General features: G+C 40.0%; 1 protein-coding gene across 2 annotated transcripts in view; it reads right to left on the bottom strand.

The window, feature by feature from the left end:
- LOC131472505 (storkhead-box protein 2-like) overlaps positions 1-13,998 on the bottom strand; it is a 41,266-nt gene that overhangs the window by 16,534 nt on the left and 10,734 nt on the right. The window contains exon 1 of one of the 2 annotated variants that reach the window (XM_058649775.1): positions 4,453-4,704. The exons of the other annotated variant lie outside the window; for it this stretch is intronic. The gene's annotated coding sequence lies outside the window, so the exon portion shown is untranslated. Of the gene's footprint in view, positions 1-4,452; positions 4,705-13,998 lie in introns of those variants that run through there. 2 annotated transcript variants of the gene reach the window in all.

Here is a 13,998-nt window from a genome sequence, read left to right as displayed (position 1 = left end):
CCTAATTATTACTGTGTGATATTCATGCAGGTCTGTGAGAAACAAAGATATTCTCTTCAGCCTGTAGAATAAGATAAAAGACCAAGACAATAATTGGGGGGTGGAGTGGCTCAGTGGTTAAGACCGGTACCCTGTCTGCAAAAGACTTCATGGACTTCAAGTTCAACTCCACCCTGGCAGGTTGTACTCAATTCCCTTGTAAGTCGCTTTGGATAAAAGCATCTGCTAAATGACATGTAATGTAATTAATCTAAATTTATATTTTGACACATTTTGGCTTTAACAAATATTGCACCTGCTGCGATTTGAAAATTGCAGTAGGCTGTATTGCATATATCAGCCCTAATGTTTTGTGTTCTAATGTCAAATAGGGAGATGATAAGATGTTGATTTTTCTTAAGAACTGCTAAGACGCCTCTTTAAGTTTCTGTGAGGTCCTTAGCGAAAATGACTTGTCACTTGTTTGCAATTGTTCTTTTCACATTGCATTTACACTTCTGTTCAACATGGTCACAGTGTTTAGCAGATCGGATAACAATCGGTCCTCAATGTGTCTTGCTGTATTAGGTGTAGGTGTAGATTGTGAAGCCATCTATGGTTTCTTATTTGATATTAAGCTGCATAGCCATACACCCTTGGTATCTGAAGTTGAGAGTTCAAACCTCAGACTGTTCAAAATGCTTATGGTTTAAGAAAAATCAACACTGCTTGCAGCTTTGTCCATTTATTTTTCAAATACAATCAGCTGATGTCCAAAATGTCCTAGACGTTGAGCAGACCAAGCCCAAAAAATACTACAGTACTGCCACAGATTACTATTTGCCAGCTTCCACGGTTTCCTGCATGACACACCTGAGCAGCCGTCTGCAGACATCCAGTCACCACTGAGGCTCACAGATCCTTGTGCTTAACAAAGACAGTACTTAAGAAGTGCTAAACCATCAATGGTTATTTAATCGTGAACAACAAATGCATATTTATTAAACATGTCAGGAAGTGAAAGGGTTGAGTAAGAATGTGTAGTTAAAGTAAATAATTGGCTTTTTATCATCAGACACCAATGATGAACCTATAATGACTTTTCACTGACCAGAGATGACTGCAAGACCATCAGCTCACTGTAGAAAATGACCCCATTCAGATCTGTTGTTAACATCCATCCAGAGTGATCAATCACAAATGGACAGTTCAGAATACAGTTCTGAACACAGCCACACCTAGTGTATCCAGATTGCTTCTTCAGATCCAATCACAAAAAACAGGAGGTGGTTCACAAAAACTTGCTTCAACTGTGTATTAAATCTCAGAGATAAAAAGTCTGGTTTGAATTAAGTAAAAAGACACCACAAGGGAGTGTGGTGCAAGTTAACAGAGCTTTATTAGTGGTGTTCCAATCGACTTCTTTAGCCCGTGATCCGACCATATCAATATTGAGTATCTGCTGATGCAGGCACTGATCTGATACTTGTAGTTGTCCAAATAACAGAGCTGCACAGTAGATGTGTTTGATGGTCATTGCCATTACATAATATTCCAGACTGAAGTTTATAGATAAAGAACAGACTAATCTGTCATCTGTTTGTACTGCTGCTGCTATGAGACTGCACACAGGTTCTGTTAGCTAAATCAGTATTGTGGTTGTGAAGAACATGTTGTTAAATTGTGACCAAAAGGTGAGAATATAATTTCTCTACATGTTTGTTCAACAGGTGGTTTGATACCAAAGTGTTTATGTGTATATTCTGTAGCTACACTGATGCGTGTTATAGTTGTAAACTTCACAGCGACGTTCACCTGCTTTGGTCTCCACTAAAGCGTGTGTGAGCGGATGATCACGGCGACTGATCTTTTTATTCTGGATGCCAACTCAAAGATTTTGTCAGTTTTGCTTTCATCATTTCCAACATAAATTCATACAGCACTTCTACATACAGAACCTTTTGGATTACAGCATTCACTCTACAAGCACAGCCAATCCACATACACACCTGTGGTTGTGCATGCCTACTAGATCTTGCAATCCATTCCAGTGGCACCAACTTCTCACCAGAAGTTTGCTTCATTGTTTATGTTCTTGTATTGTCGTGTTGAGTGCTGTACATGCGTAGGTACCAATGGACTTCCTCGCACAACCTCAGGCAAGCATCCTTAGTTACCCATTCAACACAGGGCGATTGGCGGGAACACCCTGGACAATTCACCAGTCCAACGCTGGGCCACATATAGAGACAAACAACTATTCAACCATTCACTCTCACTCTCACACCTATGGTCAATTTAGAGTGTCCAATTTACCTAATCCCCATATTGCATGTTTTTGGACTGTGGGAAGAAGCTGGAGAACCCGCAGAAAACCCACGCACACAGAGAGAACATGCAAACTAAATGTAGAAAGGCCCTTGTTCCAACCGGGGCTCGAACCTTGGTCTTCTTGCTGCAAAAGCAAGAGTGCTCCTTGGTTACCCTCTTCTTAACCAGTGGCAAAGTGGCCATGACCAGCTTCTAACTGGCACAAAGGGCACTAAAATTACTGGTCCTGACCACCTCCTCTGTTATTTGTTCGGTTGTTTGGACCAGTTGAATGGTCTGTGGAGTCTTTTACCATTTCTCACTGTTAGCAGAATAGCCTAAACGTGAGAAGCCATAATCGTTTGGCTATCCAATGTTATTGATCACTATTATTAATAGAAATCATAATAACAATGATTAAATTATTATCATTAGTCGTAGTTGTATGAGTTGTACTATCGATTATGTAGGTCCATGTGTTCGTGACCTGCCGCACAGTCCTGACCAACTCCTCGCGACCAGCATGTCCGGTCCGTGCCAGAGACGACCAGAACGTACTTGGGAAAGCCATGTATCCCACAATGCATTTCGCTGGAACAAAGCCATTTTAATATCATTTGAGGTAAGTAATTAGTCATTCGGAATTCAAAAATGTGTTTTTTTGTATAAAGATATGACATATTTATAGCTTGGCAGTGATGTTGTTGGAGGTGATCTCTGTGGACGCACGGTGCCCACAGGGCCCGGTGCAGAGCAGCTCTACCTCAGCCTGTTGAAATGATCCGCTGGCTTAGACGTCTCTGTCATTAGATACTTGGTGATCAATAGATTTGTTGTTGAGGCGTTATTTTGTTCTTAATGTAAACGTTCTGACCTGACAGTTTGAAATAATGTATATTATTAGTGTTTCATTTATTTGAACTTGAATTTTAGATTTATACTAGAGTTGCCATGTATTTAAATATATGTACACATATACACATATATGTACACATATACACATATATGTACACATATACATATATACACAATTGTCCACAGAAGCTGCTCCCAAGTATAATCATCAGTTAACTGTGAGTGAGACTATGTGAGAATGCAGCATAAGATGTCTAGATAATCCACAGAAAGTATCTGGGTGAGTGGGCGCTACCCCCTCACCTGGATACCACAAACTCTCCAGTGAAGAACGTGTCTCACCCAGACTAGTGTTCCACAGCTTCGGTCCTATGTGAACAGCTCAATCCAGAGAATGTCTGCACCCAAATCTCTGGACATTATCCAAAGTTTATGTCTGAAAACAGTTTGGGATTTTAACAGGCTCAGTTGTGTGACAAATCTGTGGTGTCCCTTATAAATACATTCTAGGTTACTACTACTAATACTACTACTGAGTTTCACTGAATACTGCCACCACAAACACAATTTGATTCTTCTGCTTTTAATCAAACCTGAAGCTCTAAGATTTGTTCTGAACAGAGTGGCATCACAGTTTAACAGCAGACGGCTAGCTCACATGTTTATGAAACACACAGTAGTATCGTCACTGTGACATCAGTATAAAATGAAAGCATCAGCTGTGGATTTCAGCATTTGCACCAGCACACACACATTTCGACTGGACATGCGAGGAGACATTTTGAATCAGAAGCAGCAGACACTAGCTTTATATCCCTGTTCACTCCACTGATACAGCGACAGTTTAGACTGAACGTTACACAGTCAGAGAACTGCAGTGCAGAGAAGTAAACCGTAGTTGAAAAAAGAGAAAGAATGGTGGAGCATTACTCGTCAATGTCTCTCTCCATGCAGCGGTAGTAAACAATCAGCCAGCCTCCTTTGTCCACAGCATTAAACCACACCCCCTCCTTTTGTCATCCTCGCTCCCCCTCCCTCACTCTGCATTTCTCTCCCTTGTGCCATAATTCATAGTGCTTTTTATAACCCCGGCTTATCTCTCTGCAACAGCACGTTTACAAACTATGTATCATTACATCAACTCCTCTCTCTCTCTCGCGCGCGCGCACATACACACGCACACACTCTGCCTCTTTCTGTAGAGCTGTGACGCTAGGCTGCTAATGCTAACAAGCCGCTGCTTCTAAAGGCTAGCCAACGACAGGCAGGCAGACAGACAGACCGACAGAGAGACGGACAGACTCGTACCTCGGATGATAGTTCCACACTCCTCTGAAGAAAGACAGTTAAAATCCGGTTTAAAGCCTTAGCATAGCTTCTAGTAGCAGCGCAGCTCTCTGTGTCTCTCTCTCGCACACACACATACATACATACACACAGCTCCTCCCCCTCTTCTCTTACACACTTTCTCACACACACATTCACAGGCGTCGTCCTCTGTTCTCACACTCGCTCTCCCTCTCTCTCTCACACACATACACACAAATGAGCATTCAGTCAAGGGGCTACCCACAATCCCTTGCGCCACACAAAGACAAGGGGGTGTGACCAATCACACACTGCCTCACTCCGCAGCGCGTTTTTTTCTCCATCCTCCCTCACTGTGTAATGACCACCGACTTACAAGCTGGTGGGTGGGCTGCCCAGAGGGTTGCCGTGGCAACGCATCCCCAGTTGCTCTTTGTTGCTATCACTTGCACGCGCACACACACGGACAGTCTCTACAGTCAGCTTTCTGTCTCTGCTCCACTACACTGTGTGTATATACTGTATACGTGTGTCTGTGTGTGTCCCCGCACATGCTCTCTTAGCCCGTGTTGCAGTACTGCAGCTGGGTTCTGGTGTGACCCAGTTAGAACACTAAAGGCTGGATGTAGGACACACACACACAGGCTGGGAAGCAGAGAGAGAGAGAGAGAGAGAGAGAGAGAGAGAGAGCTGACAGAACATTCCAGAACTATGAAAGGATAGCTCGTATAAATAGAACACTGCAGGTACTGTATATTTTCATCATGAGGAAGCAGAAGTAATTTTGCGTACTGTTCATGCTGGAGGTGTTGTTATAGTGCTTAATGATTAGACTACATGTGTTGATAATGTACATGGAGATCAATGAGGCCTGATTTCCACTCTGTTGCTCAGCAATTTTGATAAATTGGACGACAAAACATTTACTATATATGCTCTAGACTAGTCTACAATCCGTCCTTAATACGTCTCAAATGTATTTACACCTGTACATACAAGTGGTCAGGCGCCATCCGATTGCAATTCGATTACAGAAAATGCATTTTAATGCCAGGTGTAATGGGACCCGTGTGACTCCACACCACCAGCAGCATCTGTCATTACTGTCTAGTTGTTTATTTGTATCCTATCTGCATTAACTGGTGCACATCAGGGCCTGCGAAAATCTGACAAATCCAATAAATCTTGAAAAAAATCTAACATTTTCCCTAAAAAACACCCTCATTTTCACATTTTGTGATCCCACTAGCCATGCGGTCAGCTTCCGCCCAGACAGATACCACCCTCACCTTCCTTTGATCTGTATGCAGGATACCATGGCAACCACGTAGAGGCCAAAAGTATGCTTGCAGGAATAGCATGCAGCAAGCTCCCACCCTGTCGCTATTATCTTTCATCTTCTTTTTAGGGCAAATCAGTCGATTCTGCTGGCCTCTCTCTAATAGCGCTTCTCCACTACATGGTCCCAGCACGACTCAACTTGCCTCGGCACGGCGCGGTTATTTTGCTTTTCCATTAGGGATAGTACCCGCTCAGGGGATGTTCCGAGACAGTTGAGCTGACACTGTGCATGACGTCATCAGACTGCCGGCCACTGATTGGTCAGAGGGCCATCACTGGAAGAGGCATGAGCAAGACGTCTGATACAAGAATCAAACCAAACAATGCTGAAATCTTCAAAACCTTCATTAAATCTCCAACATTTAGCAAGGAAATGTCTAACATTTCAATATTTAACAGAGGAGTCTGGTGTATTCAGCACTGCTGAAAGCCTGCGAGCCGTGAACCGCATCACAACCCCTGCTGCTGTATTTCAGTCTAGGGACTGTGACTCCTACATTGTGTTACTTAAAGTTTGGAGAGAAATATGAACAGACTCGAGCTGTGAGGCTGCAGGTACCACTGGTAGAGAGAAAGGACTATAGCTAACCCAGTACTGTGTTTGCGGACAACATGTCACATTTCGGGGGGAGGTGATGGGCGTGACTGATCTGTGATCTATTAAAACACCAAGTTTGGCCCCAACTGTGCAATGGTACAGTTTTCCCATGGTTCGGTATGCATCACAGTTTTTGGGCCACGGTAACTGTACAGTTTTGATACCTTAATATAAAACTACTCAAACTAGCAAAGGCAATATTGCATTGTAAAAATAATTAAAAGCTATATATAGATATAATCAAACCACAAACTTTATTTAAACAATAATGCACTATCAGATCAAATTAAACAGCAAACATAAAACCACACAAATTAAATATAAATATAAAGTGTAGTACTGTCCAATAAAAATGAACAACATTTTAACCCACTCACAGAAACTACTTAACACTACAACTACAAAGAAATGTGAACATGACAAAGCTGTCAACGTCCTCGTCCTCATCGGCTGCATGGACAGGTACCAGTGGGTAATCTGTGCGTTTGAGTCCCACATGCGGTCCATCCATATCTCATCGTAGTCTACACTGAATCCAAATCCACACAGACTTTTTCGGAGTCTCGTTCACTCGCCATTGTTTCTACACTCTTCAGACAGCGCTGATTGGCTCCAGAGAAATTCAGCGATGTTCAGCCATTGGCTCTGAAGGCGGCATGAGCACTGAGCCTGAACAGTGCAGCACCTCTCAAATGTCTCTGCTGCTGAGTGTAGAGCTGCAAGGAACAATTATTTTTTTCTCGATTAATCGATTAATCGTTTGGTCCATAAAATATCAGAAAACCTTAAAAAATGTTGATTGGTGTTTTTTTTTTTTTATTAACTTTTAATGATTCCTTTGTTATCCAGAGCAAAGAAATGAAGACAATACTCACATGTAAGAAGCGAAAACAATTGTAAATCTTGTTTTAATCATGAAAAAAGCTTTGAACTGATTAATCGATTATCAAAATAGTTGTCGATTAATTGTTTTAGCTCTAGCTAAATGAATGACGGCCAGCAGCTTGTGTCCCATGTTGAAAGTTGCTTCTTCTTAACAAAGTCTTATTTTGGGTTACTATGAGACCAGAGGAAGCTCTCCAAGCATGCTGCCAAGCTCAGAAAAATATCCCATTCACAGATCTTCAATGTCTACCCTGCTGCTCTATCACTCAGCTTTTCTCGATGAAAACAACCCCCACCACATCTTTTCAGGCTATTGTCTCCCTCTCCCCTGGTGTCTATGGAGTAATAGAAAACCACACTTAAGTAAAAGTACAAGAACTTCATAAGATTTGCTGGAATATAATAGGATAGAATATGAATTTGTCTTAATATTTACTACACTTAGTTACGTGTAAAGTATAAAACATTACTCGGTCAGATTCAGTGATGATGGAACACACAAAAGGTCCCAATTTTAGAGCGATATCACCCAGGGCAGCTCATGGCCAAGTGGAAACGGAACTTGGCTTGTAACTGGAAGGTTGCCAGTTTGAGTCCCCACCAGGTCAACGGGTTGATGTACCTCTGTGCAAGGTACCCAACTCCATGCTCCCTATTCGCTGCCCACTGCTTCTAATTCTAGGAAGATACCTAATATACCACAGAGGATGCCAGCACCACCAAATAACACAGCTTGTAGCACTTCAACACCTGGGTTGCCAGCAGAGTCACTGTAAGCTGCAGCGATGGGTGGGAAATACCAAATGTTACCAAACCCTAAAAACCTGCGGATCCAGACTAGGAATGCAACAATATTTAGTATTTTACTGCCCTGTTCGGTTCAATACACAGCGGCCAACAACAGTATTTCGGTACGTCTCGGCCCATCACAAACTTTATCAAAACTTTGTACAGCCGTGTATGCTGTGCAATTACATCCACTCAGCAGCAGAGACATGAGAGAGGTGCCACACTGTACAGGCTCAGTGCTCATGCCGCCTTCAGAGCCAATCCGACATCACTAAATTTCCTCGGAGCCGATCAGTGCTGCGCATGTAAATGCTGAGTGCTGCCTGAACAGTGTAGAAACAATGGCGAGTGAAGAGGCACTGTTTTCGTTGAAGTCGGCTGTGTGTGATCATTTAGGATTCAGCGTAGAGTATGATGAGAAATGGATGGACCGCATGCGGGACACAAACGCACGGATTACCCGCTGGTACCTGTCCGTGCAGCCGTACCACTTTACCTTCAGCCATATCCCTGGGCGGAGCGATGACACACAGACACACACATTCACATGCGAGGACGTCGACAGCCTTGTCATGTTCACATTGGATTATATTTGTTGTTGTAGTGTTAAGAAGTTTCTGTGAGTGGGTTAAAATGTTGTTTATTTTTATTGGACAGTACTACACTTTATATTTATATTTAATTTGTGTGGTTTTATGTTTGCTGTTTAATTTGATCTGACCTGATTGTTAAATAAAGTTTGTGGTTTGATTATATCTGTGCTTTTAATTATTTTTACAATGCAATTCTGCCTTTGACTTTTGCTGGTTTCCTCCATCCTAACCCACAGAATGGCAGACTCCAGACAAACCATGCCTACGGACAAGACTCAAATACACATGTTCTATCATCAAATGTTTTGGGCCTTATGGTTTACCTTAGGCTGCAAGTTTGGAATTCCTAAATTTAATGTGATTATGGAAGATTAGTGGCAGCAAATTAGTTGAATGAAAACCAAAAGAATTGATACGACCAAAGGTCCATAGAACCATTGAAAGTTGAGAAGAGCAAACTGTGCAGCGACTCTGCACACACCTGCTGCCTCTTTCTCTGATTCATCCATACACCCTCTCCCACATACAACAAGCACAAGCACAAGCTTAGCTGGAACTCAAGTTGTTGTCTACACTGCTCTAGCTGTGGTTAGCTGTTAGCCTAACCTGGTGCCTCTGCCTGTTGCATTATTTCCTGGTCTTTGGTTGGAGCCAAAGCATGAATGATGAGGGGGCAGCGCGGCTTAAGTCAGTCAAAGGGGTCATGGGGTTGCGAGAGAAGAAAAAGACAAGCATGAATCCTTGTGTGACAGACAAAAGCCCATGAAGCAAATGGATAGAGGAAAGAAATGCAGGAGGGACAGAGTGAGGGGCTGCAAATACAAAAGACACCAGGAGAAAGGAGGCTGCTCAGCTGGCAGAGGGAGCAGAGAGAACATGGAAAAAGCAGATACACACAGCTGAGCAAAGGGGTAATAGAAGATGTGTAAGAGAGAACTCCACAAAAAAGAGAAAAGGTAATGTCTCCTGTCTCTCTTTCACTTGTCTAACTCCTTCCATTTCTTATTCTATCAGTCAAAGCACAGCAGCGCTGCCCATTAACAGACACTACCGTGATATTGCCCTGCTGATGGCTGCTCAGTGAGCCCATTTGTGTTCTTAAGGGAAAAGCTCAGATTTGTGTCAGCGTGCACACAATTTGAAAGATGGATGCCAAGTACATCAGCACAGGGCTCTAAAGTTTGCAGCACACTGACCAAAGGAAACACACACTGCAACCAAGGCAACACATGTGAACTGTAAACTCAGTAAACTCAGATCATGATATTGGAAAAAACTGACATTGAGATTTTTTAATTTTCATTAAATATATTATAAATATAGATATTCAAATTCTAAGAATTTTCACCACATGACTGGAATAGCTCTATTTTTAAAGAATTAGGGTGATAAGAACAATATACTTATATTGTAAAAACTAACTATTACATTAAAACACTCGTTATAACTTGATACTGCTCTGATTGTATTTTGCTGGTGTGGTAGCAATATGCTTCCATAGTATATAATAATCCTTTGTTGATGTATTTTTTGGCTGTTGTCAGCTCTGCAGATGGTTGTTACACTGGTGGCACCTGACCGCACCGTGAGTGTGTCATGCAGCCATAATTGGAACAGCTGGCGAATGTGACGTTAGTTTCTGCAACGTGGTGATAACTTTATGTACAAAAATGTAATCAAATCATTAATTTATTTGTCGCTTGAGGCGTGTTGAAGTGTGTTTAAACAGATTGAGCCCAGTGTCCACTCACACACAAGTGAGATGTTTAATGATGTTTCATTTTCAGATCCTAGTAAATACATTTTTTATGAAACATAATATAGTTTTAATATGTTTTAGGGATCACATGCTAATTTCAGTTTGTGTTTATAATCCTAAATGATGTTTAACTATGTGTGTAACTCCACTGAAGATCAAGCTGCTGTTTCAGGGTTTCAGGGTTTTCAGAATGACTGTGATTAGAGGAAGATCTATATAAAATGAAATGTAGCAATATGTGTTGTGTATTTTATATTGCATCTGTGTTTTTTTTTCAATGCGAGGATGGAGCGCTACTTCATTCCATAACATCCACAAACATTTCTTTCATGTCCTTTTAGAGGAGAGTAGTTTTGGGTTTTTGTGTGTATGAAGTCATTTATTGAAACAAAACTTTTTAAGAATAAAAAGGAACAACATGGTACCGGGGAAGTCACGTTTGTGTGTGGATAAGGCCTTAGTTTAGCTTCATATTTGTTTCCATGCACTTTGACTTCTTCTAAAAAAAGAAGAAAAAAAACAACTTTGGCTACTCCTGCTTTTTGCACTTTGGTTACTATGCGCCCTCTGTTGGAAGAAGTCATAACTACAAGGTATGTGAGGTCCAGGGAAATGACAAACAAACAGAAGGAAGCAGATGCTGTAGTGTTATTAATTAATAAATTCTTAATCTGTTAAATTCTTAATGGCAAATAATTGACTACCAATACATCACCAATACAATACCATGAGTATTCAACATAAAACATAACTTAAATGACCCACCATGTCTACACTTTGAGAAAAGGAAAACAAAAAACAATTTGGATTTTTGATGTTGCATTGAATGTTATAATTCACATTCTTAAAACTTGGTTTTAGTGGTGCAGGATCATGGTGCTGTGATTGAAGGAGTTATGTCCCTCAGTCAAAAAGGGATCAGCATATCACACCAATTGATGATTACTTAAAAAAACACAAAACACAAGGTAAAAGGTGAAATAAATTTTGTAACATTTATCTCAATGATAAGAGCCATCATTAATAAGCCTGATAATACTTAATAAGTATTATCTGAAATGAAAAGTATAAACTGTATATTAAGTAATACAGATCATAAACAGAAGATACTTTTATTTAAGTGTATTCACAGTGTATTGTCACTCTCCTTTGAGAAGAGAACTTTTCATGAATCCAGAGAAACAACCTGTAGCTTTATATCTAAATATACAGTATATTGAGCAATTAAAACGTTAAGATATTATACCATGATATTTATTGATAACGAATGATGTAAAAAAGTATATTATGACATGATTTTCTTTTTGATCTGCATGTGACACTACATATCAAAATTGTCTCCGTCTTCTGATACAGTGATAAAATAGGGCCTATTTTCAGCCGGTCCTTTAAAATGGTCAATATCCCTGATAGGAACAGTGGCAGTCACTGGAGTGATTATGTCCTACATACGAGAAATTTCCACTTGGAAGTGGATGGGTTGGGAATCTCTAGTGGAATACAAATACCATCGCACTGGGGAAAAGGGACAGCAGCACCTCCAATTCAGGAGGATCTCCAGGAGGAATAACTAAAGACTTTCTGCTCTTGTCCTGAATGTTGTACCAGTTCCAAAGTGAGCCGTTATTGCATCTCAGGCTAGTTTGCCAACTGCTCTTCAGCACACAAGAAGGCACTCCAGAGAGCTGTTTCCACAGCTTGAAAAATCATGTCCTGCCCTCTCTCCACCCTGGAGAACATTTACCAAAAAAGCTGCCTCACAAAAATGTAGAATATTCTTCAAAACTCATCCCACCCTGGACATCACCTTACTGAACTGTTGCCTTCTGGGAAAAGGTTGGATAACAGGCTAAAAAGTAGCTTCTATCCAGTGCACACATGACCATACTCAGGACTGCAACTAATGATTATTTTCACAATTCACAAAAAAACAGAAAATATTCACATGCTGAAAGCTGAAAAAAGACAAAGAAAGAAAGCTTGCTTTAATTATAGGGAAAAAAATAGTTGACAATTACTTCAGTTAACAATTAATAATTGATTAATCGAATACTTGTTGCAGCCCTAATTCTAATTTATGGGGCATCTGCAACAGCTACACTTGTATTTTTTTCTTTTTTACACTGTCAGTGGTAGAGCAGACCTTGGGCCTGACTGATTTAAAAGTGAAAAGACATTATTCTTAAGGAAAAACAATAATTCTGTTAGTGAATGTGCATGTCTTTGGATACAATCATCTGCTACAATGAAACTGTAATGTTGTGATAACATAAAATATGACTGCTTCTGCTTTCATTTCATGAATATTGCTCAGGAGGTGAAGGACACACCCTTGCGGTCACAGCACTAACTCAGGACGATATGGCTTATAAATGATATCTGGATATTTTTAGGCTACATCCCGATATACAAGATATATATTGAGGAACATTTTCTTTTGAGATGTTTGTGCTTCTCAATGGAGAGTGACAATACACTGTAAATATACTATAAAATATTTATGATCTGGATTAAATTATCTGAAAATAATATTACATTTCATTTCAAATAAAATCTGGTTTATGTCTTTGGATTTTTATTATGAATAACAACAACAACAGCAATACCAATATTAAATAAAGGATATTTACATGCGTTAGAAACAATTAATTTAACTATAAAAATAGTCAAATTCTGCCTAACACAATTAACTAGGCTTTAAGTTGGGGCTGCAACAAACAATTATATTATTTTCATAATTGATGAATCTGTCAATTTCTTTCTGTCGATGGGTTGTTTGCGCTATAAAAATTTAAGAAAATATTGAAAAATGTTGATCAGTGTTCAATTCAAACCTCAAAATGATGATTTTGTTGTTACATAGGGCAAAGTAACCAAAGTATTTACTTTAAGAAGCTTTTTTTTATTATAAAAAACCACTCATTTAGTAATTGATTAATATCTATCATTAAGATCATCATGATCGCTGCAGCCCTACTGATAATAAGACATGTTATTAAGTGATAATTTATATAATTTTGTCAATGCCATGTATTTTATAATCAATAAATGGGTTTCATGTATAATATTTAGTATATTTCACTAATTTATTCAATATAATAAACAATTATTAACGCAACAGCCTTTAAAACACAGGAATAGTCATCACAGATACCATGTGACAATATGACAATATCCAAAATGTAAGATTACATCTTGACTCATCTCATGTGACAATGTTGATAAAATATCAATATATTGCCCAGTTCCACACAGCACTCTGCTATAAAGGCTCCAATGCAACATTTGTGTGCTTTTCATTTCTTTTCTAAAGTCACAGAAAATAAGGTTCGTCAGGCAGAGGACTTGGAGTGTCAGCTGGTTCAAGGGTCGACAGATTGGGCTTGGGTGACTATCCTTTACTTCTTCTGTTGTCGAAAAGGTTTTTCTTCTTGGTGAGCGGGGCTTAATACTCCACCTATCAGTGGGATGGAAATTCAGAGGTTCCAAAAACGGGTCATGCACATGAAGTATTTGGGAAGTATACCAGGGCCTTTACTTTTTGACTTATGCTGCTCACAACCAGAGAGATACAGTAAATG

Source organism: Solea solea, chromosome 14 (genome assembly GCF_958295425.1).
Source record: "Solea solea chromosome 14, fSolSol10.1, whole genome shotgun sequence".
Taxonomy (NCBI): domain Eukaryota; kingdom Metazoa; phylum Chordata; class Actinopteri; order Pleuronectiformes; family Soleidae; genus Solea; species Solea solea.
Note: the sequence above shows the minus strand (reverse complement) of the source record. Positions and strands in the feature narration are given on the sequence as shown.